The following is a 25,795-nucleotide window of genomic DNA, read 5'->3' on the forward strand; positions in this document are numbered from 1 at the left end:
AGAGGGAGTGAAACATGAGGGAGGAGGACCAGGTGAGGCCTGCTGCTCAGAGTGCCAAAATGCTTACGGCACCGGGTATTCCCAGGCGGTCTCCCATCCAAGTACTAACCTGGCCCGACGCTGATTAGCTTCCGAGATCAGACGAGATCGGGCGTGTTCAGAGTGGTATGGCCGTAAACGAGGAGAGAAGCCACACAGAGGCTCTTTATAGGTGAGACAGACCCAGTTCAAGTCACCGTGTACACATGACTACACTCAAGTTCATGTATATCACAATTTACATGATGCCTTCATCAGAAACACCAGTTCTGGATAATGAAGTCTTACCTAATGAAACCTAATGAACCTAATGAAACTGATAATCATCACATAGAACATACAGGATACATCTCTGGCGCTCACTTTTATCCTCATCATCATCATCATCATCATCATCATCGTCACACAGTGGCTCGTGTACTTCACTCCTCATGTGCATTCAATCATCTCATATTATGCCCACGTGCAATACTCATTTTCTGAATGTATGCTTTCATATAAGATAAGATAAGATACAACTTTATTCTCCCGAGGGAAATTGCGTGTTTACAGAGGGAGTGAAACATGAGGGAGGAGGACCAGGTGACGCCTGCTGCTCAGAGGGCCAAAATGCTTACGGCACCGGGTATTCCCAGGCAGTCTCCCATCCAAGTACTAACCTGGCCCGGCGCTGCTTAGCTTCCGAGATCAGACGAGATCGGGCGTGTTCAGAGTGATTTGGCCGTAAACGAGGAGAGCAGCCACACAGAGGCTCTTTATAGGTGAGACAGACCCAGTTCAAGTCACCGTGTACGCATGACTACACTCAAGTTCATGTATATCACAATTTACATGATGCCTTCATCAGAAGAACACTAACATTTCAGATAAGATAAGATACAACTTTGTTCTCCCGAGGGAAATTGCGTGTTCACAGAGGGAGTGAAACATGAGGGAGGAGGACCAGGTGAGGCCTGCTGCTCAGAGGGCCAAAATGCTTACTGCACCGGGTATTCCCAGGCGGTCTCCCATCCAAGTACTAACGTGGCCCGACGCTGCTTAGCTTCCGTGATCAGACGAGATCGGGCGTGTTCAGAGTGGTATGGCCGTAAACGAGGAGAGCAGCCACACAGAGGCTCTTTATAGGTGAGACAGACCCAGTTCAAGTCGCCGTGTACACATGACTACACTCAAGTTCATGTATATCACAATTTACATGATGCCTTTATCAGAAACACACATTTCTGGATAATGAAGTCTTACCTAATGAAACTGATAATCATCACATAGAACATACAGAGGGACCACTTCATCTCTGGCGCTCACTTTTATCCTCATCATCATCATCATCATCATCATCATCGTCACACAGTGGCTCGTGTACTTCACTCCTCATGTGCATTCAATCATCTCATATTATGCCCATGTGCAATACTCATTTTCTGAATGTATGCTTTCATATAAGATAAGATAAGATACAACTTTATTCTCCTGAGGGACATTGGGTGTTGACAGAGGGAGTGAAACATGAGGGAGGAGGACCAGGTGAGGCCTGCTGCTCAGACGGCCAAAATGCTTACGGCACCGGGTATTCCCAGGCGGTCTCCCATCCAAGTACTAACCTGGCCCGACGCTGCTTAGCTTCCGAGATCAGACGAGATCGGGCGTGTTCAGAGTGGTCTGGCCGTAAACAAGAGAGGAGCCACACAGAGGCTCTTTATAGGTGAGACAGACCCAGTTCAAGTCACCGTGTACACATGACTACACTCAAGTTCATGTATATCACAATTTACATGATGCCTTCATCAGAAGAACACTAACATTTCAGATAAGATAAGATACAACTTTGTTCTCCCGAGGGAAATTGCGTGTTCACAGAGGGAGTGAAACATGAGGGAGGAGGACCAGGTGAGGCCTGCTGCTCAGAGGGCCAAAATGCTTACTGCACCGGGTATTCCCAGGCGGTCTCCCATCCAAGTACTAACCTGGCCCGACGCTGCTTAGCTTCCGAGATCAGACGAGATCGGGCGTGTTCAGAGTGGTATGGCCGTAAACGAGGAGAGCAGCCACACAGAGGCTCTTTATAGGTGAGACAGACCCAGTTCAAGTCACCGTGTACACATGACTACACTCAAGTTCATGTATATCACAATTTACATGATGCCTTTATCAGAAACACACATTTCTGGATAATGAAGTCTTACCTAATGAAACTGATAATCATCACATAGAACATACAGAGGGACCACTTACATCTCTGACGCTCACTTTCATCCTCATCATCATCATTGTCACACAGTGGCTCGTGTACTTCACTCCTCATGTGCATTCAATCATCTCATATTATGCCCATGTGCAATACTCATTTTCTGAATGTATGCTTTCATATAAGATAAGATAAGATACAACTTTATTCTCCTGAGGGACATTGGGTGTTGACAGAGGGAGTGAAACATGAGGGAGGAGGACCAGGTGAGGCCTGCTGCTCAGAGGGCCAAAATGCTTACGGCACCGGGTATTCCCAGGGGGTCTCCCATCCAAGTACTAACCTGGCCCGATGCTGCTTACCTTCCAAGATCAGACGAGATCAGGCTTGTTCAGAGTGGAATGGCCGTAAACGAGGAGAGGAGCCACACAGAGGCTCTTTATAGGTGAGACAGACCCAGTTCAAGTCACCGTGTACGCATGACTACACTCAAGTTCATGTATATCACAATTTACATGATGCCTTCATCAGAAGAACACTAACATTTCAGATAAGATAAGATACAACTTTATTCTCCTGAGGGAAATTGCGTGTTGACAGAGGGAGTGAAACATGAGGGAGGAGGACCAGGTGAGGCCTGCTGCTCAGAGGGCCAAAATGCTTACGGCACCAGGTATTCCCAGGCGGTCTCCCATCCAAGTACTAACCTGGCCCGACGCTGATTAGCTTCCGAGATCAGACGAGATCAGGCATGTTCAGAGTGGTATGGCCGTAAACGAGGAGAGCAGCCACACAGAGGCTCTTTATAGGTGAGACAGACCCAGTTCAAGTCACCGTGTACACATGACTACACTCAAGTTCATGTATATCACAATTTACATGATGCCTTCATCAGAAACACACATTTCTGGATAATGAAGTCTTACCTAATGAAACTGATAATCATCACATAGAACATACAGAGGGACCACTTACATCTCTGGCGCTCACTTTTATCCTCATCATCATCATCATCATCATCATCATCGTCACACAGTGGCTCGTGTACTTCACTCCTCATTTGCATTCAATCATCTCATATTATGCCCATGTGCAATACTCATTTTCTGAATGTATGCTTTCATATAAGATAAGATAAGATACAACTTTATTCTCCTGAGGGACATTGGGTGTTGACAGAGGGAGTGAAACATGAGGGAGGAGGACCAGGTGAGGCCTGCTGCTCAGAGGGCCAAAATGCTTACGGCACCGGGTATTCCCAGGCGGTCTCCCATCCAAGTACTAACCTGGCCCGATGCTGATTAGCTTCCGAGATCAGACGAGATCGGGCGTGTTCAGAGTGGTATGGCCGTAAACGAGGAGAGCAGCCACACAGAGGCTCTTTATAGGTGAGACAGACCCAGTTCAAGTCACCGTGTACACATGACTACACTCAAGTTCATGTATATCACAATTTACATGATGCCTTCATCAGAAGAACACTAACATTTCAGATAAGATAAGATACAACTTTGTTCTCCCGAGGGAAATTGCGTGTTCACAGAGGGAGTGAAACATGAGGGAGGAGGACCAGGTGAGGCCTGCTGCTCAGAGGGCCAAAATGCTTACGGCACCGGGTATTCCCAGGCGGTCTCCCATCCAAGTACTAACCTGGCCCGATGCTGCTTAGCTTTCAAGATCAGACGAGATCAGGCGTGTTCAGAGTGGTATGGCCGTAAACGAGGAGAGGAGCCACACAGAGGCTCTTTATAGGTGAGACAGACCCAGTTCAAGTCACCGTGTACGCATGACTACACTCAAGTTCATGTATATCACAATTTACATGATGCCTTCATCAGAAGAACACTAACATTTCAGATAAGATAAGATACAACTTTATTCTCCCGAGGGAAATTGCGTGTTCACAGAGGGAGTGAAACATGAGGGAGGAGGACCAGGTGAGGCCTGCTGCTCAGAGGGCCAAAATGCTTACTGCACCGGGTATTCCCAGGCAGTCTCCATCCAAGTACTAACCTGGCCCGAAGCTGCTTAGCTTCCGAGATCAGACGAGATCGGGCATGTTCAGAGTGGTCTGGCCGTAAACGAGGAGAGGAGCCACACAGAGGCTCTTTATAGGTGAGACAGACCCAGTTCAAGTCACCGTGTACGCATGACTACACTCAAGTTCATGTATATCACAATTTACATGATGCCTTCATCAGAAGAACACTAACATTTCAGATAAGATAAGATACAACTTTGTTCTCCCGAGGGAAATTGCGTGTTCACAGAGGGAGTGAAACATGAGGGAGGAGGACCAGGTGAGGCCTGCTGCTCAGACGGCCAAAATGCTTACGGCACCGGGTATTCCCAGGCGGTCTCCCATCCAAGTACTAACCTGCCCGACGCTGATTAGCTTCCGAGATCAGACGAGATCGGGCATGTTCAGAGTGGTATGGCCGTAAACGAGGAGAGCAGCCACACAGAGGCTCTTTATAGGTGAGACAGACCCAGTTCAAGTCACCGTGTACACATGACTACACTCAAGTTCATGTATATCACAATTTACATGATGCCTTTATCAGAAACACACATTTCTGGATAATGAAGTCTTACCTAATGAAACTGATAATCATCACATAGAACATACAGAGGGACCACTTACATCTCTGACGCTCACTTTCATCCTCATCATCATCATTGTCACACAGTGGCTCGTGTACTTCACTCCTCATGGGTATTCAATCATCTCATATTATGCCCATGTGCAATTCTCATTTTCTGAATGTATGATTTCATATAAGATAAGATAAGATACAACTTTATTCTCCTGAGGGACATTGGGTGTTGACAGAGGGAGTGAAACATGAGGGAGGAGGACAAGGTGAGGCCTGCTGCTCAGAGGGCCAAAATGCTTACTGCACCGGGTATTCCCAGGCGGTCTCCCATCCAAGTACTAACCTGGCCCTATGCTGCTTAGCTTCAGAGATCAGACGAGATCGGGCGTGTTCAGAGTGGTATGGCCGTAAACGATGAAAACAGCCACTCAGAGGCTCTTTATAGGTAAGACAGACCCAGTTCAAGTCACTGTGTACACATAACTACACTCAAGTTCATGTATATCACAATTGACATGATGCCTTCATCAGAAGAACACTAACATTTCAGATAAGATAAAATACAACTATATTCTCCCGAGGGAAATTGCGTGTTGACAGAGGGAGTGAAACATGAGGGAGGAGGACCAGGTGAGGCCTGCTGCTCAGAGGGCCACAATGCTTACTGCACCGGGTATTCCCAGGCAATCTCCCATCCAAGTACTAACCTGGCCCGACGCTGATTAGCTTCCGAGATCAGACGAGATCGGGCGTGTTCAGAGTGGTATGGCCTTAAACGAGGAAAGCAGCCACTCAGAGGCTCTTTATAGGTGAGACAGACCCAGTTCAAGTCACCATGTACACATGACTACACTCAAGTTCATGTATATCACAATTTACATGATGCCTTCATCAGAAACACACATTTCTGGATAATGAAGTCTTACCTAATGAAACTGATAATCATCACATAGAACATACAGAGGGACCACTTACATCTCTGACGCTATCTATCATCCTCATCATCATCATTGTCACACAGTGGCTCGTGTACTTCACTCCTCATGGGCATTCAATCATCTCATATTATGCCCATGTGCAATACTCATTTTCTGAATGTATGCTTTCATATAAGATAAGATAAGATAAGATACAACTTTATTTTCCTGAGGGACATTGGGTGTTAACAGAGGGAGTGAAACATGAGAGAGGAGGACCAGGTGAGGCCTGCTGCTCAGAGGGCCAAAATGCTTACGGCACCGGGTATTCCCAGGCGGTCTCCCATCGAAGTACTAACCTGGGCTGATGCTGCTAAGCTTCCGAGATCAGACGAGATCAGGCGTGTTCAGAGTGGTATGGCCGTAAACGAGGAGAGGAGCCACACAGAGGCTCTTTATAGGTGAGACAGACCCAGTTCAAGTCACCGTGTACGCATGACTACACTCAAGTTCATGTATATCACAATTTACATGATGCCTTCATCAGAAGAACACTAACATTTCAGATAAGATAAGATACAACTTTATTCTCCCGAGGGAAATTGCGTGTTCACAGAGGGAGTGAAACATGAGGGAGGAGGACCAGGTGAGGCCTGCTGCTCAGAGGGCCAAAATGCTTACTGCACCGGGTATTCCCAGGCGGTCTCCCATCCAAGTACTAACCTGGCCCGACGCTGCTTAGCTTCCGAGATCAGACGAGATCGGGCATGTTCAGAGTGGTATGGCCATAAACGAGGAGAGCAGACACACAGAGGCTCTTTTTAGGTGAGACAGACCCAGTTCAAGTCACTGTGTACACATGACTACACTCAAGTTCATGTATATCACAATTTACATGATGCCTTCATCAGAAACACACATTTCTGGATAATGAAGTCTTACCTAATGAAACTGATAATCATCACATAGAACATACAGAGGGACCACTTACATCTCTGGCGCTCACTTTCATCCTCATCATCATCATCATCATCATCATCATCGTCACACAGTGGCTCGTGTACTTCACTCCTCATGTGCATTCAATCATCTCATATTATGCCCATGTGCAATACTCATTTTCTGAATGTATGCTTTCATATAAGATAAGATAAGATACAACTTTATTTTCCTGAGGGACATTGGGTGTTGACAGAGGGAGTGAAACATGAGGGAGGAGGACCAGGTGAGGCCTGCTGCTCAGAGGGCCAAAATGCTTACGGCACCGGGTATTCCCAGGCGGTCTCCCATCCAAGTACTAACCTGGCCCGACGCTGCTTAGCTTCCGAGATCAGACGAGATCAGGCGTGTTCAGAGTGGTATGGCCGTAAACGAGGACACCATCCACACAGAGGCTCTTTATAGGTGAGACAGACCCAGTTCAAGTCACCGTGTACGCATGACTACACCCAAGTTCATGAATATCACAATTTACATGATGCCTTCACCAGAAGAACACTAACATTTCAGATAAGATAAGATACAACTTTGTTCTCCAGAGGGAAATTGCGTGTTCACAGAGGGAGTGAAACATGAGGGAGGAGGACCAGGTGAGGCCTGCTGCTCAGACGGCCAAAATGCTTACGGCACCGGGTATTCCCAGGCGGTCTCCCATCCAAGTACTAACCTGGCCCGACGCTGCTTAGCTTCCGAGATCAGACGAGATCGGGCGTGTTCAGAGTGGTCTGGCCGTAAACGAGGAGAGGAGCCACACAGAGGCTCTTTATAGGTGAGACAGACCCAGTTCAAGTCACCGTGTACGCATGACTACAATCAGGTTCATGTTTATCACAATTTACATGATGCCTTCATCAGAAGAACACTAACATTTCAGATAAGATAAGATACAACTTTATTCTCCCGAGGGAAATTGCGTGTTGACAGAGGGAGTGAAACATGAGGGAGGAGGACCAGGTGAGGCCTGCTGCTCAGAGGGCCAAAATGCTTACGGCAGCGGGTATTCCCAGGCGGTCTCCCATCCAAGTACTAACCTGGCCCGACGCTGATTAGCTTCCGAGATCAGACGAGATCGGGCATGTTCAGAGTGGTATGGCCGTAAATGAGGAGAGCAGCCACACAGAGGCTCTTTATAGGTGAGACAGACCCAGTTCAAGTCACCGTGTACACATGACTACACTCAAGTTCATGTATATCACAATTTACATGATGCCTTTATCAGAAACACACATTTCTGGATAATGAAGTCTTACCTATTGAAACTGATAATCATCACATAGAACATACAGAGGGACCACTTACATCTCTGACGCTATCTATCATCCTCATCATCATCATTGTCACACAGTGGCTCGTGTACTTCACTCCTCATGTGCATTCAATCATCTCATATTATGCCCATGTGCAATACTCATTTTCTGAATGTATGATTTCATATAAGATAAGATAAGATACAACTTTATTCTCCCGAGGGACATTGGGTGTTGACAGAGGGAGTGAAACATGAGGGAGGAGGACCAGGTGAGGCCTGCTGCTCAGAGGGCCAAAATGCTTACGGCACCGGGTATTCCCAGGCGGTCTCCCATCCAAGTACTTACCTGGCCCGACGCTGCTTAGCTTCCGAGATCAGACGAGATCAGGCATGTTCAGAGTGGTATGGCCGTAAACGAGGAGAGCAGCCACACAGAGGCTCTTTATAGGTGAGACAGACCCAGTTCAAGTCACCGTGTACGCATGACTACACTCAAGTTCATGTATATCACAATTTACATGATGCCTTCATCAGAAGAACACTAACATTTCAGATAAGATAAGATACAACTTTATTCTCCCGAGGGAAATTGCGTGTTGACAGAGGGAGTGAAACATGAGGGAGGAGGACCAGGTGAGGCCTGCTGCTCAGAGGGCCAAAATGCTTACGGCACCAGGTATTCCCAGGCGGTCTCCCATCCAAGTACTAACCTGGCCCAACGCTGATTAGCTTCCGAGATCAGACGAGATCGGGCGTGTTCAGAGTGGTATGGCCGTAAACGAGGAGAGCAGCTACACAGAGGCTCTTTTTAGGTGAGACAGACCCAGTTCAAGTCACCGTGTACACATGACTACACTCAAGTTCATGTATATCACAATTTACATGATGCCTTCATCAGAAACACACATTTCTGGATAATGAAGTCTTACCTAATGAAACTGATAATCATCACATAGAACATACAGAGGGACCACTTACATCTCTGGCGCTCACTTTCATCCTCATCATCATCATCATCATCATCATCATCGTCACACAGTTGCTCGAGTACTTCACTCCTCATGTGCATTCAATCATCTCATATTATGCCCATGTGCAATACTCATTTTCTGAATGTATGCTTTCATATAAGATAAGATAAGATACAACTTTATTCTCCCGAGGGACATTGGGTGTTGACAGAGGGAGTGAAACATGAGGGAAGAGGACCAGGTGAGGCCTGCTGCTCAGAGGAACAAAATGCTTACGGCACCGGGTATTCCCAGGGGGACTCCCATCCAAGTACTAACCTGGCCCGACGCTGCTTAGCTTTCGAGATCAGACGAGATCCGGCGTGTTCAGAGTGGTATGGCCGTAAACGAGAACAGCAGCCACACAGAGGCTCTTTATAGGTGAGACAGACCCAGTTCAAGTCACAGTGTACACATGACTACACTCAAGTTCATGTATATCACAGTTTACATGATGCCTTCATTAGAAGAACACTAACATTTCAGATAAGATAAGATACAACTTTATTCTCCCGAGGGAAATTGCGTGTTCACAGAGGGAGTGAAACATAAGGGAGGAGGACCAGGTGAGGCCTGCTGCTCAGAGGGCCAAAACTCTTACTGCACCGGGTATTCCCAGGCGGTCTCCCATCCAAGTACTTAGCTGGCCCGACGCTGCTTAGCTTCCGAGATCAGACGAGATCAGGCGTGTTCAGAGTGGTATGGCCGTAAACGAGGAGAGCAGCCACACAGAGGCTCTTTTTAGGTGAGACAGACCCAGTTCAAGTCACCGTGTACACATGACCACACTCAAGTTCATGTATATCACAATTTACATGATGCCTTCATCAGAAGAACAGTGAGATTTCAGATAAGATAAGATACAACTATTCTCCCGAGGGAAATTGCGTGTTCACAGAGGGAGTGAAACATGAGGGAGGAGGACCAGGTGAGGCCTGCTGCTCAGACGGCCAAAATGCTTACGGCACCGGGTATTCCCAGGCGGTCTCCCATCCAAGTACTAACCTGGCCCGATGCTGCTTAGCTTCCGAGATCAGACGTGATCGGGCGTGTTCAGAGTTGTATGGCCGTAAACGAGGAGAGCAGCCACACAGAGGCTCTTTTTAGGTGAGACAGACCCAGTTCAAGTCACCGTGTACACATGACTACACTCAAGTTCATGTATATCACAATTTACAAGATGCCTTCATCAGAAACACACATTTCTGGATAATGAAGTCTTACCTATTGAAACTGATAATCATCACATAGAACATACAAAGGGACCACTTACATCTCTGGCGCTCACTTTCATCCTCATCATCATCATCATCATCATCATCATCGTCACACAGTGGCTCGTGTACTTCACTCCTCATGTGCATTCAATCATCTCATATTATGCCCATGTGCAATACTCATTTTCTGAATGTATGCTTTCATATAAGATAAGATAAGATACAACTTTATTCTCATGAGGGACATTGGGTGTTGACAGAGGGAGTGAAACATGAGGGAGGAGGACCAGGTGAGGCCTGCTGCTCAGAGGGCCAAAATGCTTACGGCACCGGTTATTCCCAGGCGGTCTCCCATCCAAGTACTAACCTGGCCCGACGCTGATTAGCTTCCGAGATCAGACGAGATCGGGCGTGTTCAGAGTGGTATGGCCGTAAACGTTGAGAGCAGCCACACAGAGGCTCTTTATAGGTGAGACAGACCCAGTTCAAGTCACCGTGTACACATGACTACACTCAAGTTCATGTATATCACAATTTACATGATGCCTTCATCAGAAAAACACTAACATTTCAGATAAGATAAGATACAACTTTGTTCTCCCGAGGGAAATTGCGTGTTCACAGAGGGAGTGAAACATGAGGGAGGAGGACCAGGTGAGGCCTGCTGCTCAGAGGGCCAAAATGCTTACTGCACCGGATATTCCCAGGCAGTCTCCCATCCAAGTACTAACCTGGCCCGATGCTGCTTAGCTTCCGAGATCAGACGTGATCGGGCATGTTCAGAGTTGTATGGCCATAAACGAGCAGAGCAGCCACACAGAGGCTCTTTTTAGGTGAGACAGACCCAGTTCAAGTCACCGTGTACACATGACTACACTCAAGTTCATGTATATCACAATTTACATGATGCCTTTATCAGAAACACACATTTCTGGATAATGAAGTCTTACCTAATGAAACTGATAATCATCACATAGAACATACAGAGGGACCACTTACATCTCTGACGCTCACATTCATCCTCATCATCATCATTGTCACACAGTGGCTCGTGTACTTCACTCCTCATGTGCATTCAATCATCTCATATTATGCCCATGTGCAATACTCATTTTCTGAATGTATGATTTCATATAAGATAAGATAAGATACAACTTTATTCTCCTGAGGGACATTGGGTGTTGACAGAGGGAGTGAAACATGAGGGAGGAGGACCAGGTGAGGCCTGCTGCTCAGTGGGCCAAAATGCTTACTGCACCGGGTATTCCCAGGCGGTTTCCCATCCAAGTACTAACCTGGCCCGACGCTGCTTAGCTTTTGAGATCAGACGAGATCGGGCGTGTTCAGAGTGGTATGGCCGTAAACGAGGAAAGCAGCCACACAGAGGCTCTTTATAGGTAAGACAGACCCAGTTCATGTCACCGTGTACACAAAACTACAGTCAAGTTCATGTATATCACAATTGACATGATGCCGTCATCATAAACACACATTTCAGATAAGATAAGATACAACTTTATTTACCCGAGGGAAATTGCGTGTTGACAGAGGGAGTGAAACATGAGGGAGGAGGACCAGGTGAGGCCTGCTGCTCAGAGGGCCAAAATGCTTACGGCACCGGGTATTCCCAGGCGGTCTCCCATCCAAGTACTTACCTGTCCCGACGCTGATTAGCTTCCGAGATCAGACGAGATCGGGCGTGTTCAGAGTGGTATGGACGTAAACGAGGAGAGAAGCCACACAGAGGCTCTTTATAGGTGAGACAGACCCAGTTCAAGTCACCGTGTACACATGACTACACTCAAGTTCATGTATATCACAATTTACATGATGCCTTCATCAGAAACACACATTTCTTGATAATGAAGTCTTACCTAATGAAACTGATAATCATCACATAGAACATACAGAGGGACCACTTACATCTCTGGCGCTCACTTTTATCCTCATCATCATCATCATCATCATCGTCACACAGTGGCTCGTGTACTTCACTCCTCATGTGCATTCAATCATCTCATATTATGCCCATGTGCAATACTCATTTTCTGAATGTATGCTTTCATATAAGATAAGATAAGATACAACTTTATTCTCCTGAGGGACATTGGGTGTTGACAGAGGGAGTGAAACATGAGGGAGGAGGACCAGGTGAGGCCTGCTGCTCAGACGGCCAAAATGCTTACGGCACCGGGTATTCCCAGGCGGTCTCCCATCCAAGTACTAACCTGGCCCGACGCTGCTTAGCTTCCGAGATCAGACGAGATCGGGCGTGTTCAGAGTGGTCTGGCCGTAAACGAGGAGAGGAGCCACACAGAGGCTCTTTTTAGGTGAGACAGACCCAGTTCAAGTCACCGTGTACACATGACTACACTCAAGTTCATGTATATCACAATTTACAAGATGCCTTCATTAGAAACACACATTTCTGGATAATGAAGTCTTACCTAATGAAACTGATAATCATCACATAGAACATACAAAGTGACCACTTACATCTCTGGCGCTCACTTTCATCCTCATCATCATCATCATCATCATCATCATCGTCACACAGTGGCTCGTGTACTTCACTCCTCATGTGCATTCAATCATCTCATATTATGCCCATGTGCAATACTCATTTTCTGAATGTATGCTTTCATATAAGATAAGATAAGATACAACTTTATTCTCATGAGGGACATTGGGTGTTGACAGAGGGAGTGAAACATGAGGGAGGAGGAACAGGTGAGGCCTGCTGCTCAGAGGGCCAAAATGCTTACGGCACCGGTTATTCCCAGGCGGTCTCCCATCCAAGTACTAACCTGGCCCGACGCTGATTAGCTTCAGAGATCAGACGAGATCGGGCGCGTTCAGAGTGGTATGGCCGTAAACGAGGAGAGCAGCCACACAGAGGCTCTTTATAGGTGAGACAGACCCAGTTCAAGTCACCGTGTACACATGACTACACTCAAGTTCATGTATATCACAATTTACATGATGCCTTCATCAGAAAAACACTAACATTTCAGATAAGATAAGATACAACTTTGTTCTCCTGAAGGAAATTGCGTGTTCACAGAGGGAGTGAAACATGAGGGAGGAGGACCAGGTGAGGCCTGCTGCTCAGAGGGCCAAAACTCTTACTGCACCGGGTATTCCCAGGTGGTCTCCCATCCAAGTACTTAGCTGGCCCGACGCTGCTTAGCTTCCGAGATCAGACGAGATCAGGCGTGTTCAGAGTGGTATGGCCGTAAACGAGGAGAGCAGCCACACAGAGGCTCTTTTTAGGTGAGACAGACCCAGTTCAAGTCACCGTGTACACATGACCACACTCAATTTCATGTATATCACAATTTACATGATGCCTTCATCAGAAGAACAGTGACATTTCAGATAAGATAAGATACAACTTTATTCTCCCGAGGGAAATTGCGTGTTCACAGAGGGAGTGAAAAATGAGGGAGGAGGACCAGTCGAGGCCTGCTGCTCAGAGGGCCAAAATGCTTACGGCACCGGATATTCCCAGGCAGTCTCCCATCCAAGTACTAACCTGGCCCGATGCTGCTTAGCTTCCGAGATCAGACGTGATCGGGCGTGTTCAGAGTTGTATGGCCATAAACGAGGAGAGCAGCCACACAGAGGCTCTTTTTAGGTGAGACAGACCCAGTTCAAGTCACCGTGTACACATGACTACACTCAAGTTCATGTATATCACAATTTACATGATGCCTTTATCAGAAACACACATTTCTGGATAATGAAGTCTTAACTAATGAAACTGATAATCATCACATAGAACATACAGGGGGACCACTTACATCTCTGACGCTCACTTTCATCCTCATCATCATCATTGTCACACAGTGGCTCGTGTACTTCACTCCTCATGTGCATTCAATCATCTCATATTATGCCCATGTGCAATACTCATTTTCTGAATGTATGATTTCATAAAAGATAAGATAAGATACAACTTTATTCTCCTGAGGGACATTGGGTGTTGACAGAGGGAGTGAAACATGAGGGAGGAGGACCAGGTGAGGCCTGCTGCTCAGAGGGCCAAAATGCTTACTGCACCGGGTATTCCCAGGCGGTCTCCAATCCAAGTACTAACCTGGCCCGACGCTGCTTAGCTTCCGAGATCAGACGAGATCGGGCGTGTTCAGAGTGGTATGGCTGTAAACGAGGAGAGCAGCCACACAGAGGCTCTTTATAGGTGAGACAGACCCAGTTCAAGTCACTTTGTACACATGACTACACTCAAGTTCATGTATATCACAATTTACATGATGCCTTCATCAGAAGAACACTAACATTTCAGATAAGATAAGATACAACTTTATTCTCCCGAGGGAAATTGCGTGTTGACAGAGGGAGTGAAACATGAGGGAGGAGGACCAGGTGAGGCCTGCTGCTCAGAGGGCCAAAATGCTTACGGCACCGGGTATTCCCAGGCGGTCTCCAATCCAAGTACTAACCTGGCCCGACGCTGATTAGCTTCCGAGATCAGACGAGATCGGGCATGTTCAGAGTGGTATGGCCGTAAACGAGGAGAGCAGCCACACAGAGGCTCTTTATAGGTGAGACAGACCCAGTTCAAGTCACCGTGTACACATGACTACACTCAAGTTCATGTATATCACAATTTACATGATGCCTTTATCAGAAACACACATTTCTGGATAATGAAGTCTTACCTAATGAAACTGATAATCATCACATAGAACATACAGAGGGACCACTTACATCTCTGGCGCTCACTTTCATCCTCATCATCATCATCATCATCATCATCGTCACACAGTGGCTCGTGTACTTCACTCCTCATGTGCATTCAATCATCTCATATTATGCCCATGTGCAATACTCATTTTCTGAATGTATGATTTCATATAAGATAAGATAAGATACAACTTTATTCTCCTGAGGGACATTGGGTGTTGACAGAGGGAGTGAAACATGAGGGAGGAGGACCAGGTGAGGCCTGCTGCTCAGAGGGCCAAAATGCTTACTGCACCGGGTATTCCCAGGCGGTCTCCAATCCAAGTACTAACCTGGCCCGACGCTGCTTAGCTTCCGAGATCAGACGAGATCGGGCGTGTTCAGAGTGGTATGGCCGTAAACGAGGAGAGCAGCCACACAGAGGCTCTTTATAGGTGAGACAGACCCAGTTCAAGTCACTTTGTACACATGACTACACTCAAGTTCATGTATATCACAATTGACATGATGCCTTCATCAGAAGAACACTAACATTTCAGATAAGATAAGATACAACTTTATTCTCCCGAGGGAAATTGCGTGTTGACAGAGGGAGTGAAACATGAGGGAGGAGGACCAGGTGAGGCCTGCTGCTCAGAGGGCCAAAATGCTTCCGGCACCGGTTATTCCCAGGCGGTCTCCCATCCAAGTACTAACCTGGCCCGACGCTGATTAGCTTCCAAGATCAGACGAGATCGGGCGTGTTCAGAGTGGTATGGCCGTAAACGAGGAGAGCAGCCACACAGAGGCTCTTTATAGGTGAGACAGACCCAGTTCAAGTCACCGTGTACACATGACTACACTCAAGTTCATGTATATCACAATTTACATGATGCCTTTATCAGAAACACACATTTCTGGATAATGAAGTCTTACCTAATGAAACTGATAATCATCACATAGAACATACAGAGGGACCACTTACATCTCTGACGCTCACTTTCATCCTCATCATCATCATCATCATCATCATCATCGTCACACAGTGGCTCGTGTACTTCACTCCTCATGTGCATTCAATCATCTCATATTATGCCCATGTGCAATACTCATTTTCTGAATGTATGCTTTCATATAAGATAAGATAAGATACAACTTTATTCTCCTGAGGGACATTGGGTGTTGACAGAGGGAGTGAAACATGAGGGAGGAGGACCAGGTGAGGCCTGCTGCTTAGAGGGCCAAAATGCTTACGGCACCGGTTATTCCCAGGCGGTCTCCCATCCAAGTACTAACCTGGCCCGACGCTGATTAGCTTCCGAGATCAGACGAGATCGGGCGTGTTCAGAGTGGTATGGCCGTAAACGAGGAGAGCAGCCACACAGAGGCTCTTTATAGGTGAGACAGACCCAGTTCAAGTCACCGTGTACACATGACTACACTCAAGTTCATGTATATCACAATTTACATGATGCCTTCATTAGAAGAACACTAACATTTCAGATAAGATAAGATACAACTTTGTTCTCCCGAGGGAAATTGCGTGTTCACAGAGGGAGTGAAACATGAGGGAGGAGGACCAGGTGAGGCCTGCTGCTCAGACGGCCAAAATGCTTACGGCACCGGGTATTCCCAGGCGGTCTCCCATCCAAGTACTAACCTGGCCCAACGCTGCTTAGTTTCCGAGATCAGACGAGATCGGGCGTGTTCAGAGTGGTCTTGCCGTAAACGAGGAGAGGAGCCACACAGAGGCTCTTTATAGGTGAGACAGACCCAGTTCAAGTCACCGTGTACGCATGACTACACTCAAGTTCATGTATATCACAATTTACATGATGCCTTCATCAGAAGAACACTAACATTTCAGATAAGATAAGATACAACTTTATTCTCCTGAGGGAAATTGCGTGTTGACAGAGGTAGTGAAACATGAGGGAGGAGGACCAGGTGAGGCCTGCTGCTCAGAGGGCCAAAATGCTTACGGCACCGGGTATTCCCAGGCGGTCTCCCATTCAAGTACTAACCTGGCCCGACGCTGATTAGCTTCCGAGATCAGACATGTTCAGAGTGGTATGGCCGTAAACGAGGAGAGCAGCCACACAGAGGCTCTTTATAGGTGAGACAGACCCAGTTCAAGTCACCGTGTACACATGACTACACTCAAGTTCATGTATATCACAATTTACATGATGCCTTCATCAGAAACACACATTTCTGGATAATGAAGTCTTACCTAATGAAACTGATAATCATCACATAGAACATACAGAGTGACCACTTACATCTCTGGCGCTCACTTTCATCCTCATCATCATGATCATCATCATCATCATCGTCACACAGTGGCTCGTGTACTTCACTCCTCATGTGCATTCAATCATCTCATATTATGCCCATGTGCAATACTCATTTTCTGAATGTATGCTTTCATATAAGATAAGATAAGATACAACTTTATTCTCATGAGGGACATTGGGTGTTGACAGAGGGAGTGAAACATGAGGGAGGAGGACCAGGTGAGGCCTGCTGCTCAGAGGGCCAAAATGCTTACGGCACCGGTTATTCCCAGGCGGTCTCCCATCCAAGTACTAACCTGGCCCGACGCTGCTTAGCTTCCGAGATCAGACGAGATCGGGCGTGTTCAGAGTGGTATGGCCGTAAACGAGGAGAGCAGCCACACAGAGGCTCTTTATAGGTGAGACAGACCCAGTTCAAGTCACCGTGTACACATGACTACACTCAAGTTCATGTATATCACAATTTACATGATGCCTTCATCAGAAGAACACTAACATTTCAGATAAGATAAGATACAACTTTGTTCTCCAGAGGGAAATTGCGTGTTCACAGAGGGAGTGAAACATGAGGGAGGCGGACCAGGTGAGGCCTGCTGCTCAGAGGGCCAAAATGCTTACTGCACCGGGTATTCCCAGGCGGTCTCCCATCCAAGTACTAACCTGGCCCAACGCTGCTTAGCTTCCGAGATCAGACGAGATCGGGCGTGTTCAGAGTGGTATGGCCGTAAACGAGGAAGGCAGCCACACAGAGGCTCTTTATAGGTGAGACAGACCCAGTTCAAGTCACCGTGTACACATGACTACACTCAAGTTCATGTATATCACAATTTACATGATGCCTTTATCAGAAACACACATTTCTGGATAATGAAGTCTTACCTAATGAAACTGATAATCATCACATAGAACATACAGAGGGACCACTTACATCTCTGACGCTCACTTTCATCCTCATCATCATCATTGTCACACAGTGGCTCGTGTACTTCACTCCTCATGGGCATTCAATCATCTCATATTATGCCCATGTGCAATACTCATTTTCTGAATGTATGATTTCATATAAGATAAGATAAGATACAACTTTATTCTCCTGAGGGACATTGGGTGTTGACAGAGGGAGTGAAACATGAGGGAGGAGGACCAGGTGAGGCCTGCTGCTCAGAGGGCCAAAATGCTTACGGCACCGGGTATTCCCAGGCGGTCTCCCATCCAAGTACTAACCTGGCCCGACGCTGCTTAGCTTCAGAGATCAGACGAGATCGGGCGTGTTCAGAGTGGTATGGCCGTAAACAATGAAAACAGCCACTCAGAGGCTCTTTATAGGTAAGACAGACCCAGTTCAAGTCACTGTGTACACATAACTACACTCAAGTTCATGTATATCACAATTGACATGATGCCTTCATCATAAACACACATTTCAGATAAGATAAGATACAACTTAATTCTCCCGAGGGAAATTGCGTGTTGACAGAGGGAGTGAAACATGAGGGAGTAGGACCAGGTGAGGCCTGCTGCTCAGAGGGCCAAAATGCTTACGGCACCCGGTATTCCCAGGCGGTCTCCCATCCAAGTACTAACCTGGCCCGACGCTGATTAGCTTCCGAGATCAGACGAGATCAGGCGTGTTCAGAGTGGTATGGACGTAAACGAGGAGAGAGGCCACACAGAGGCTCTTTATAGGTGAGACAGACCCAGTTCAAGTCACCGTGTAAACATGACTACACTCAAGTTTATGTATATCACAATTTACATGATGCCTTCATCAGAAACACACATTTCTGGATAATGAAGTCTTACCTAATGAAACTGATAATCATCACATAGAACATACAGAGGGACCACTTACATCTCTGACGCTCACTTTTATCCTCATCATCATCATTGTCACACAGTGGCTCATGTTCTTCACTTCTCATGTGCATTCAATCTTCTCATATTATGACCACGTGCAATACTCATTTTCTGAATGTATGCTTTCATATAAGATAAGATAAGATACAACTTTATTCTCCTGAGGCACATTGGGTGTTGACAGAGGGAGTGAAACATGAGGGAGGAGGACCAGGTGAGGCCTGCTGCTCAGAGGGCCAAAATGCTAACGGCACCGGGTATTCCAAGGCAGTCTCCAATCCAAGTACTAAGCTGGCCGGACGCTGCTTAGCTTCCGAGATCAGACAAGATCGGGCTTGTTCAGAGTGGTATGGCCGTAAACGAGGAGAGCAGCCACACAGAGGCTCTTTATAGGTGAGACAGACCCAGTTCAAGTCACCGTGTAAACATGACTACACTCAAGTTTATGTATATCACAATTTACATGATGCCTTCATCAGAAACACACATTTCTGGATAATGAAGTCTTACCTAATGAAACTGATAATCATCACATAGAACATACAGAGGGACCACTTACATCTCTGGCGCTCACTTTCATCCTCATCATCATCATCATCATCATCATCATCATCGTCACACACTGGCTCGTGTACTTCACTCCTCATGTGCATTCAATCATCTCCTATTATGCCCATGTGCAATACTCATTTTCTGAATGTATGCTTTCATATAAGATAAGATAAGATACAACTTTATTCTCCTGAGGGGCATTGGGTGTTGACAGAGGGAGTGAAACATGAGGGAGGAGGACCAGGTGAGGCCTGCTGCTCAGATGGCAAAAATTCTTACGGCACCGGGTATTCCCAGGCGGTCTCCCATCCAAGTACTAACCTGGCCCGACGCTGCTAAACTTCCGAGATCAGGCGTGTTAAGAGTGGTATGGCCGTAAACAAGGAGAGCAGCCACACAGAGGCTCTTTATAGGTGAGACAGACCCAGTTCAAGTCACTGTGTACACATAACTACACTCAAGTTCATGTATATCACAATTGACATGATGCCTTCATCATAAACACACATTTCAGATAAGATAAGATACAACTTTATTCTCCCGAGGGAAATTGCGTGTTGACAGAGGGAGTGAAACATGAGGGAGGAGGACCAGGTGAGGCCTGCTGCTCAGATGGCCAAAATGCTTACGGCACCCGGTATTTCCAGGCGGTCTCCCATCCAAGTACTAACCTGGCCCGACGCTGATTAGCTTCCGAGATCAGACGAGATCGGGCGTGTTCAGAGTGGTATGGACGTAAACGAGGAGAGAAGCCACACAGAGGCTCTTTATAGGTGAGACAGACCCAGTTCAAGTCACCGTGTACACATGACTACACTCAAGTTCATGTATATCACAATTTACATGATGCCTTCATCAGAAACACACATTTCTGGATAATGAAGTCTTACCTAATGAAACTGATAATCATCACATAGAACATACAGAGGGACCACTTACATCTCTGACGCTCACTTTCATCCTCATCATCATCATCATCATCATCATCGTCACACAGTGGCTCGTGTACTTCACTCCTCATGTGCATTCAATCATCTCATATTATGCCCATGTGCAATACTCATTTTCTGAATGTATGCTTTCATATAAGATAAGATAAGATACAACTTTATTTTCCTGAGGGGCATTGGGTGTTGACAGAGGGAGTGAAACAAGAGGGAGGAGGACCAGGTGAGGCCTGCTGCTCAGAGGGCCAAAATGCTAACGGCACCGGGTATTCCAAGGCAGTCTCCCATCCAAGTACTAAGCTGGCCGGACGCTGCTTAGCTTCCGAGATCAGACAAGATCGGGCTTGTTCAGAGTGGTATGGCCGTAAACGAGGAGAGCAGCCACACAGAGGCTCTTTATAGGTGAGACAGACCCAGTTCAAGTCACCGTGTACACATGACTACACTCAAGTTTATGTATATCACAATTTACATGATGCCTTCATCAGAAACACACATTTCTGGATAATGAATTCTTACCTAATGAAACTGATAATCATCACATAGAACATACAGAGGGACCACTTACATTTCTGGCGCTCACTTTCATCCTCATCATCATCATCATCATCATCATCATCGTCACACAGTGGCTCGTGTACTTCACTCCTCATGTGCATTCAATCATCTCATATTATGCCCATGTGCAATACTCATTTTCTGAATGTATGCTTTCATATAAGATAAGATAAGATACAACTTTATTTTCCTGAGGGGCATTGGGTGTTGACAGAGGGAGTGAAACATGAGGGAGGAGGACCAGGTGAGGCCTGCTGCTCAGAGGGCCAAAATGCTTACGGCACCGGGTATTCCCAGGCGGTCTCCCATCCAAGTACTAACCTGGCCCGACGTTGCTTAGCTTCCGAGATCAGATGAGATCAGGCGTGTTCAGAGTGGTATGGCCGTAAACGAGGAGAGCAGCCACACAGAGGCTCTTTATAGGGGAGACAGACCCAGTTCAAGTCACCGTGTACACATGACTACACTCAAGTTCATGTATATCACAATTTACATGATGCCTTTATCAGAAACACCAGTTCTGGATAATGAAGTCTTACCTAATGAAACTGATAATCATCACATAGAACATACAGAGGGACCACTTACATCTCTGACGCTCACTTTCATCCTCATCATCATCATTGTCACACAGTGGCTTGTGTACTTCACTTCTCATGTGCATTCAATCTTCTCATATTATGACCACGTGCAATACTCATTTTCTGAATGTATGCTTTCATATAAGATAAGATAAGATACAACTTTATTCTCCTGAGGCACATTGGGTGTTGACAGAGGGAGTGAAACATGAGGGAGGAGGACCAGGTGAGGCCTGCTGCTCAGAGGGCCAAAATGCTTACTGCACCGGGTATTCCCAGGCGGTCTCCCATCCAAGTACTAACCTGGCCCGACGCTGCTTAGCTTCCGAGATCAGACGAGATCGGGCGTGTTCAGAGTGGTATGGCCGTAAACGAGGAAAGCAGCCACTCAGAGGCTCTTTATAGGTAAGACGGACCCAGTTCAAGTCACCGTGTACACATGACTACACTCAAGTTCATGTATATCACAATTTACATGATGCCTTCATCAGAAGAACACTAACATTTCAGATAAGATAAGATACAACTTTGTTCTCCCGAGGGAAATTGCGTGTTCACAGAGGGAGTGAAACATGAGGGAGGAGGACCAGGTGAGGCCTGCTGCTCAGAGGGCCAAAATGCTTACGGCACTGGGTATTCCCAGGCGGTCTCCCATCCAAGTACTAACCTGGCCCGACGCTGATCAGCTTCCGAGATCAGACGAGATCGGGCATGTTCAGAGTGGTATGGCCGTAAACGAGGAGAGCAGCCACACAGAGGCTCTTTATAGGTGAGACAGACCCAGTTCAAGTCACCGTGTACACATGACTACACTCAAGTTCATGTATATCACAATTTACATGATGCCTTTATCAGAAACACACATTTCTGGATAATGAAGTCTTACCTAATGAAACTGTTAATCATCACATAGAACATACAGAGGGACCACTTACATCTCTGACGCTCACTTTCATCCTCATCATCATCATTGTCACACAGTGGCTCGTGTACTTCACTTCTCATGTGCAATCAATCTTCTCATATTATGCCCATGTGCAATACTCATTTTCTGAATGTATGCTTTCATATAAGATAAGATAAGATACAACTTTATTCTCCCGAGGGAACTTGCGTGTTCACAGAGTGAGTGAAACATGAGGGAGGAGGACCAGGTGAGGCCTGCTGCTCAGAGTGCCAAAGGGGTATGGCCGTAAACGAGGAGAGCAGCCACACAGTGGCTCTTTATAGGTGAGACAGACCCAGTTCAAGTCACCGTGTACACATGACTACACTCAAGTTCATGTATATCACAATTTACATGATGCCTTCATCAGAAGAACACTAACATTTCAGATAAGATAAGATAATACTTTATTCTCCCGAGGGAAATTGCGTGTTCACAGAGGGAGTGAAACATGAGGGAGGAGGACCAGGTGAGGCCTGCTGCTCAGAGGGCCAAAATGCTTACGGCACCGGGTATTCCCAGGCGGTCTCCCATCCAAGTACTAACCTGGCCCGACGCTGATAAGCTTCTGAGATCAGACGAGATCGGGTGTGTTCAGAGTGGTATGGCCGTAAACGAGGAGAGCAGCCACACAGAGGCTCTTTATAGGTGAGACAGACCCAGTTCAAGTCACCGTGTACACATGACTACACTCAAGTTCATGTATATCACAATTTACATGATGCCTTCATCAGAAACACACATTTCTGGATAATGAAGTCTTACCTAATGAAACTGATAATCATCACATAGAACATAAAGAGGGACCACTTACATCTCTGACGCTCACTTTCATCATCATCATCATCATCATCATCATCATCATCGTCACACAGTGGAGCGTGTACTTCACTTCTCATGTGCATTCAATCTTCTCATATTATGCCCATGTGCAATACTCATTTTCTGAATGTATGCTTTCATATAAGATAAGATAAGATGCAACTTTATTCTCCCGAGGGACATTGCTTGTTCACAGAGGGAGTGAAACATGAGGGAGGAGAACCAGGTGAGGCCTGCTGCTCAGAGGGCCAAAATGCTTACGGCACCGGGTATATCCAGGCGGTCTCCCATCCACGTACTAACCTGGCCCGACGCTGCTTAGCTTCCGAGATCAGACGAGATCAGGCGTGTTCAGAGTGGTACGGCCAAAACGAGGAGAGCAGTCACACCGAGGCTCTTTATAGGTGAGACAGACCCAGTTCAAGTCACCGTGTACACATGACTACACTCCAGTTCATGTATATCACAATTTACATGATGCCTTTATCAGAAACACACATTTGTGGATAATGAAGTCTTACCTAATGAAACTAATAATCATCACATAGAACATACAGAGGGACCACTTACATCTCTGACGCTCACTTTCATCCTCATCATCATCATTGTCACACAGTGGCTCGTGTACTTCACTCCTTATGTGCATTCAATCATCTCATATTATGCCCATGTGCAATACTCATTTTCTGAATGTATGATTTCATATAAGATAAGATAAGATACAACTTTATTCTCCCGATGGACATTGGGTGTTGACAGAGGGAGTGAAACATGAGGGAGGAGGACCAGGTGACGCCTGTTGCTCATAGGGCAAAATGCTTACGGCACCGGGTATTCCCAGGCGGTCTCCCATCCAAGTACTAACCTGGCCCGACGCTGTTTAGCTTCCGAGATCAGACGAGATCAGGCGTGTTCAGAGTGGTATGGCCGTAAACGAGGAGAGCAGCCACACAGAGGCTCTTTATAGGTGAGACAGACCCAGTTCAAGTCACCGTGTACGCATGACTACACTCAAGTTCATGTATATCACAATTTACATGATGCCTTCATCAGAAGAACACTAACATTTCAGATAAGATAAGATACAACTTTATTCTCCCGAGGGCAATTGCGTGTTGTCAGAGGGAGTGAAACATGAGGGAGGAGGACCAGGTGAGGCCTGCTGCTCAGAGGGCCAAAATGCTTACGGCACCGGGTATTCCCAGGTGGTCTCCCATCCAAGTACTAACCTGGCCCGACGATGATTAGCTTGAGAGATCAGCGAGATCGGGCGTGTTCAGAGTGGTATGGCCGTAAACGAGGAGAGCAGCCACACAGAGGCTCTTTATAGGTGAGACTGACCCAGTTCAAGTCACCGTGTACACATGACTACACTCAAGTTCATGTATATCACAATTTACATGATGCTTTCATCAGAAACACACATTTCTGGATAATGAAGTCTTACCTAATGAAACTGATAATCATCACATAGAACATACAGAGGGACCACTTACATCTCTGGCGCTCACTTTCATCCTCATCATTATCATTGTCACACAGTGGATCGTGTTCTTCACTTCTCATGTGCATTCAATCTTCTCGTATTATGACCATGTGCAATACTCATTTTCTGAATGTATGCTTTCATATAAGATAAGATAAGATACAACTTTATTCTCCCGAGGGAAATTGCGTGTTTACAGAGGGAGTGAAACATGAGGAAGGAGGACCAGGTGAGGCCTGCTGCTCAGAGGGCCAAAATGCTAACGGCACCGGGTATTCCCAGGCGGTCTCCCATCCAAGTACTAACCTGGCCCTACGCTGCTTAGCTTCCGAGATCAGACGAGATCAGGCGTATTCAGAGTGGTATGGCCGTACACGAGGAGAGCAGCCACACAGTGGCTCTTTATAGGTGAGACAGACCCAGTTCAAGTCACCGTGTACACATGACTACACTCAACTTCATGTATATCACAATTTACATGATGCCTTCATCAGAAGAACACTAACATTTCAGATAAAATAAGATACAACTTTATTCTCCCGAGGGAAAATGCGTGTTCACAGAGGGAGTGAAACATGAGGGAGGAGGACCAGGTGAGGCCTGCTGCTCAGAGGGCCAAAATGCTTACTGCACCGGGTATTCCCAGGCGGTCTCCCATCCAAGTACTAACTTGGCCCGACGCTGCTTAGCTTCCGAGATCAGACGAGATCGGGCTTGTTCAGAGTGGTATGGCCGTAAACGAGGAGAGCAGCCACACAGAGGCTCTTTATAGGTGAGACAGACCCAGTTCAAGTCACCGTGTACACATGACTACACTCAAGTTCATGTATAACACAATTTACATGATGCC

General features: G+C 46.5%; 34 non-coding genes and 21 pseudogenes across 34 annotated transcripts; all 55 read right to left on the reverse strand.

Moving 5' to 3' along the window:
- Positions 1–60: 60 nt before the first annotated feature.
- On the reverse strand, positions 61–179 carry LOC142998864 (5S ribosomal RNA). The gene has a single exon (XR_012963152.1). It is a non-coding gene; the product is annotated as a 5S ribosomal RNA (ribosomal RNA).
- A 470-nt stretch (positions 180–649) lies between these two features.
- LOC142997683 (5S ribosomal RNA) lies at positions 650–768 on the reverse strand. Its single transcript, XR_012962397.1, has one exon. It is a non-coding gene; the product is annotated as a 5S ribosomal RNA (ribosomal RNA).
- Positions 769–1,013: 245 nt separating this feature from the next.
- LOC142998162 (5S ribosomal RNA) lies at positions 1,014–1,132 on the reverse strand (annotated as a pseudogene).
- Positions 1,133–1,591: 459 nt separating this feature from the next.
- On the reverse strand, positions 1,592–1,710 carry LOC142998902 (5S ribosomal RNA). The gene has a single exon (XR_012963188.1). It is a non-coding gene; the product is annotated as a 5S ribosomal RNA (ribosomal RNA).
- A 244-nt stretch (positions 1,711–1,954) lies between these two features.
- LOC142997166 (5S ribosomal RNA) lies at positions 1,955–2,073 on the reverse strand. The gene has a single exon (XR_012961901.1). It is a non-coding gene; the product is annotated as a 5S ribosomal RNA (ribosomal RNA).
- A 445-nt stretch (positions 2,074–2,518) lies between these two features.
- Positions 2,519–2,637, reverse strand: LOC142998234 (5S ribosomal RNA; annotated as a pseudogene).
- Positions 2,638–2,882: 245 nt separating this feature from the next.
- On the reverse strand, positions 2,883–3,001 carry LOC142997389 (5S ribosomal RNA). The gene has a single exon (XR_012962116.1). It is a non-coding gene; the product is annotated as a 5S ribosomal RNA (ribosomal RNA).
- A 460-nt stretch (positions 3,002–3,461) lies between these two features.
- LOC142997418 (5S ribosomal RNA) lies at positions 3,462–3,580 on the reverse strand. Its single transcript, XR_012962144.1, has one exon. It is a non-coding gene; the product is annotated as a 5S ribosomal RNA (ribosomal RNA).
- A 245-nt stretch (positions 3,581–3,825) lies between these two features.
- Positions 3,826–3,944, reverse strand: LOC142997948 (5S ribosomal RNA). The gene has a single exon (XR_012962650.1). It is a non-coding gene; the product is annotated as a 5S ribosomal RNA (ribosomal RNA).
- Positions 3,945–4,189: 245 nt separating this feature from the next.
- LOC142998330 (5S ribosomal RNA) lies at positions 4,190–4,307 on the reverse strand (annotated as a pseudogene).
- A 245-nt stretch (positions 4,308–4,552) lies between these two features.
- LOC142998091 (5S ribosomal RNA) lies at positions 4,553–4,670 on the reverse strand (annotated as a pseudogene).
- Positions 4,671–5,115: 445 nt separating this feature from the next.
- Positions 5,116–5,234, reverse strand: LOC142997938 (5S ribosomal RNA). The gene has a single exon (XR_012962640.1). It is a non-coding gene; the product is annotated as a 5S ribosomal RNA (ribosomal RNA).
- A 245-nt stretch (positions 5,235–5,479) lies between these two features.
- On the reverse strand, positions 5,480–5,598 carry LOC142998250 (5S ribosomal RNA; annotated as a pseudogene).
- Positions 5,599–6,048: 450 nt separating this feature from the next.
- Positions 6,049–6,167, reverse strand: LOC142998292 (5S ribosomal RNA; annotated as a pseudogene).
- A 245-nt stretch (positions 6,168–6,412) lies between these two features.
- On the reverse strand, positions 6,413–6,531 carry LOC142997569 (5S ribosomal RNA). The gene has a single exon (XR_012962289.1). It is a non-coding gene; the product is annotated as a 5S ribosomal RNA (ribosomal RNA).
- A 460-nt stretch (positions 6,532–6,991) lies between these two features.
- On the reverse strand, positions 6,992–7,110 carry LOC142998785 (5S ribosomal RNA). The gene has a single exon (XR_012963079.1). It is a non-coding gene; the product is annotated as a 5S ribosomal RNA (ribosomal RNA).
- Positions 7,111–7,355: 245 nt separating this feature from the next.
- Positions 7,356–7,474, reverse strand: LOC142998904 (5S ribosomal RNA). The gene has a single exon (XR_012963190.1). It is a non-coding gene; the product is annotated as a 5S ribosomal RNA (ribosomal RNA).
- A 245-nt stretch (positions 7,475–7,719) lies between these two features.
- Positions 7,720–7,838, reverse strand: LOC142998072 (5S ribosomal RNA; annotated as a pseudogene).
- A 445-nt stretch (positions 7,839–8,283) lies between these two features.
- LOC142997313 (5S ribosomal RNA) lies at positions 8,284–8,402 on the reverse strand. The gene has a single exon (XR_012962044.1). It is a non-coding gene; the product is annotated as a 5S ribosomal RNA (ribosomal RNA).
- A 245-nt stretch (positions 8,403–8,647) lies between these two features.
- On the reverse strand, positions 8,648–8,766 carry LOC142998728 (5S ribosomal RNA). The gene has a single exon (XR_012963025.1). It is a non-coding gene; the product is annotated as a 5S ribosomal RNA (ribosomal RNA).
- Positions 8,767–9,226: 460 nt separating this feature from the next.
- Positions 9,227–9,345, reverse strand: LOC142997760 (5S ribosomal RNA). The gene has a single exon (XR_012962470.1). It is a non-coding gene; the product is annotated as a 5S ribosomal RNA (ribosomal RNA).
- Positions 9,346–9,590: 245 nt separating this feature from the next.
- Positions 9,591–9,709, reverse strand: LOC142998144 (5S ribosomal RNA; annotated as a pseudogene).
- Positions 9,710–9,952: 243 nt separating this feature from the next.
- LOC142997793 (5S ribosomal RNA) lies at positions 9,953–10,071 on the reverse strand. Its single transcript, XR_012962501.1, has one exon. It is a non-coding gene; the product is annotated as a 5S ribosomal RNA (ribosomal RNA).
- A 460-nt stretch (positions 10,072–10,531) lies between these two features.
- On the reverse strand, positions 10,532–10,650 carry LOC142997291 (5S ribosomal RNA). The gene has a single exon (XR_012962022.1). It is a non-coding gene; the product is annotated as a 5S ribosomal RNA (ribosomal RNA).
- Positions 10,651–10,895: 245 nt separating this feature from the next.
- Positions 10,896–11,014, reverse strand: LOC142998341 (5S ribosomal RNA; annotated as a pseudogene).
- Positions 11,015–11,459: 445 nt separating this feature from the next.
- Positions 11,460–11,578, reverse strand: LOC142998051 (5S ribosomal RNA; annotated as a pseudogene).
- A 241-nt stretch (positions 11,579–11,819) lies between these two features.
- LOC142998078 (5S ribosomal RNA) lies at positions 11,820–11,938 on the reverse strand (annotated as a pseudogene).
- Positions 11,939–12,392: 454 nt separating this feature from the next.
- Positions 12,393–12,511, reverse strand: LOC142998905 (5S ribosomal RNA). Its single transcript, XR_012963191.1, has one exon. It is a non-coding gene; the product is annotated as a 5S ribosomal RNA (ribosomal RNA).
- Positions 12,512–12,971: 460 nt separating this feature from the next.
- Positions 12,972–13,090, reverse strand: LOC142997701 (5S ribosomal RNA). Its single transcript, XR_012962414.1, has one exon. It is a non-coding gene; the product is annotated as a 5S ribosomal RNA (ribosomal RNA).
- A 245-nt stretch (positions 13,091–13,335) lies between these two features.
- LOC142998137 (5S ribosomal RNA) lies at positions 13,336–13,454 on the reverse strand (annotated as a pseudogene).
- Positions 13,455–13,699: 245 nt separating this feature from the next.
- Positions 13,700–13,818, reverse strand: LOC142998165 (5S ribosomal RNA; annotated as a pseudogene).
- A 445-nt stretch (positions 13,819–14,263) lies between these two features.
- LOC142997836 (5S ribosomal RNA) lies at positions 14,264–14,382 on the reverse strand. The gene has a single exon (XR_012962544.1). It is a non-coding gene; the product is annotated as a 5S ribosomal RNA (ribosomal RNA).
- A 245-nt stretch (positions 14,383–14,627) lies between these two features.
- Positions 14,628–14,746, reverse strand: LOC142997840 (5S ribosomal RNA). The gene has a single exon (XR_012962548.1). It is a non-coding gene; the product is annotated as a 5S ribosomal RNA (ribosomal RNA).
- Positions 14,747–15,203: 457 nt separating this feature from the next.
- Positions 15,204–15,322, reverse strand: LOC142997796 (5S ribosomal RNA). Its single transcript, XR_012962504.1, has one exon. It is a non-coding gene; the product is annotated as a 5S ribosomal RNA (ribosomal RNA).
- A 245-nt stretch (positions 15,323–15,567) lies between these two features.
- On the reverse strand, positions 15,568–15,686 carry LOC142998039 (5S ribosomal RNA; annotated as a pseudogene).
- A 460-nt stretch (positions 15,687–16,146) lies between these two features.
- LOC142997292 (5S ribosomal RNA) lies at positions 16,147–16,265 on the reverse strand. Its single transcript, XR_012962023.1, has one exon. It is a non-coding gene; the product is annotated as a 5S ribosomal RNA (ribosomal RNA).
- Positions 16,266–16,510: 245 nt separating this feature from the next.
- On the reverse strand, positions 16,511–16,629 carry LOC142997616 (5S ribosomal RNA). The gene has a single exon (XR_012962332.1). It is a non-coding gene; the product is annotated as a 5S ribosomal RNA (ribosomal RNA).
- A 245-nt stretch (positions 16,630–16,874) lies between these two features.
- LOC142998380 (5S ribosomal RNA) lies at positions 16,875–16,983 on the reverse strand (annotated as a pseudogene).
- A 460-nt stretch (positions 16,984–17,443) lies between these two features.
- Positions 17,444–17,562, reverse strand: LOC142998843 (5S ribosomal RNA). Its single transcript, XR_012963132.1, has one exon. It is a non-coding gene; the product is annotated as a 5S ribosomal RNA (ribosomal RNA).
- Positions 17,563–17,807: 245 nt separating this feature from the next.
- On the reverse strand, positions 17,808–17,926 carry LOC142997109 (5S ribosomal RNA). The gene has a single exon (XR_012961847.1). It is a non-coding gene; the product is annotated as a 5S ribosomal RNA (ribosomal RNA).
- A 445-nt stretch (positions 17,927–18,371) lies between these two features.
- LOC142997163 (5S ribosomal RNA) lies at positions 18,372–18,490 on the reverse strand. The gene has a single exon (XR_012961898.1). It is a non-coding gene; the product is annotated as a 5S ribosomal RNA (ribosomal RNA).
- A 241-nt stretch (positions 18,491–18,731) lies between these two features.
- Positions 18,732–18,850, reverse strand: LOC142997719 (5S ribosomal RNA). Its single transcript, XR_012962431.1, has one exon. It is a non-coding gene; the product is annotated as a 5S ribosomal RNA (ribosomal RNA).
- A 445-nt stretch (positions 18,851–19,295) lies between these two features.
- LOC142998391 (5S ribosomal RNA) lies at positions 19,296–19,414 on the reverse strand (annotated as a pseudogene).
- Positions 19,415–19,877: 463 nt separating this feature from the next.
- On the reverse strand, positions 19,878–19,986 carry LOC142998369 (5S ribosomal RNA; annotated as a pseudogene).
- Positions 19,987–20,227: 241 nt separating this feature from the next.
- LOC142997860 (5S ribosomal RNA) lies at positions 20,228–20,346 on the reverse strand. The gene has a single exon (XR_012962567.1). It is a non-coding gene; the product is annotated as a 5S ribosomal RNA (ribosomal RNA).
- Positions 20,347–20,803: 457 nt separating this feature from the next.
- Positions 20,804–20,922, reverse strand: LOC142998367 (5S ribosomal RNA; annotated as a pseudogene).
- A 460-nt stretch (positions 20,923–21,382) lies between these two features.
- On the reverse strand, positions 21,383–21,501 carry LOC142997205 (5S ribosomal RNA). The gene has a single exon (XR_012961939.1). It is a non-coding gene; the product is annotated as a 5S ribosomal RNA (ribosomal RNA).
- A 444-nt stretch (positions 21,502–21,945) lies between these two features.
- Positions 21,946–22,064, reverse strand: LOC142997167 (5S ribosomal RNA). The gene has a single exon (XR_012961902.1). It is a non-coding gene; the product is annotated as a 5S ribosomal RNA (ribosomal RNA).
- A 245-nt stretch (positions 22,065–22,309) lies between these two features.
- On the reverse strand, positions 22,310–22,428 carry LOC142998071 (5S ribosomal RNA; annotated as a pseudogene).
- A 706-nt stretch (positions 22,429–23,134) lies between these two features.
- On the reverse strand, positions 23,135–23,253 carry LOC142997785 (5S ribosomal RNA). Its single transcript, XR_012962493.1, has one exon. It is a non-coding gene; the product is annotated as a 5S ribosomal RNA (ribosomal RNA).
- Positions 23,254–23,713: 460 nt separating this feature from the next.
- On the reverse strand, positions 23,714–23,832 carry LOC142998374 (5S ribosomal RNA; annotated as a pseudogene).
- Positions 23,833–24,275: 443 nt separating this feature from the next.
- Positions 24,276–24,394, reverse strand: LOC142997135 (5S ribosomal RNA). The gene has a single exon (XR_012961871.1). It is a non-coding gene; the product is annotated as a 5S ribosomal RNA (ribosomal RNA).
- A 245-nt stretch (positions 24,395–24,639) lies between these two features.
- On the reverse strand, positions 24,640–24,757 carry LOC142998359 (5S ribosomal RNA; annotated as a pseudogene).
- A 445-nt stretch (positions 24,758–25,202) lies between these two features.
- On the reverse strand, positions 25,203–25,321 carry LOC142997532 (5S ribosomal RNA). The gene has a single exon (XR_012962254.1). It is a non-coding gene; the product is annotated as a 5S ribosomal RNA (ribosomal RNA).
- Positions 25,322–25,566: 245 nt separating this feature from the next.
- Positions 25,567–25,685, reverse strand: LOC142997952 (5S ribosomal RNA). Its single transcript, XR_012962654.1, has one exon. It is a non-coding gene; the product is annotated as a 5S ribosomal RNA (ribosomal RNA).
- Between the last annotated feature and the right edge of the window lie 110 nt (positions 25,686–25,795).

Source organism: Genypterus blacodes, unplaced genomic scaffold (genome assembly GCF_046128005.1).
Source record: "Genypterus blacodes isolate CSIRO-AG114 ecotype Tasmania unplaced genomic scaffold, CSIRO-AGI_Gbla_v1 ptg000039l_1, whole genome shotgun sequence".
NCBI classification, from domain to species: domain Eukaryota; kingdom Metazoa; phylum Chordata; class Actinopteri; order Ophidiiformes; family Ophidiidae; genus Genypterus; species Genypterus blacodes.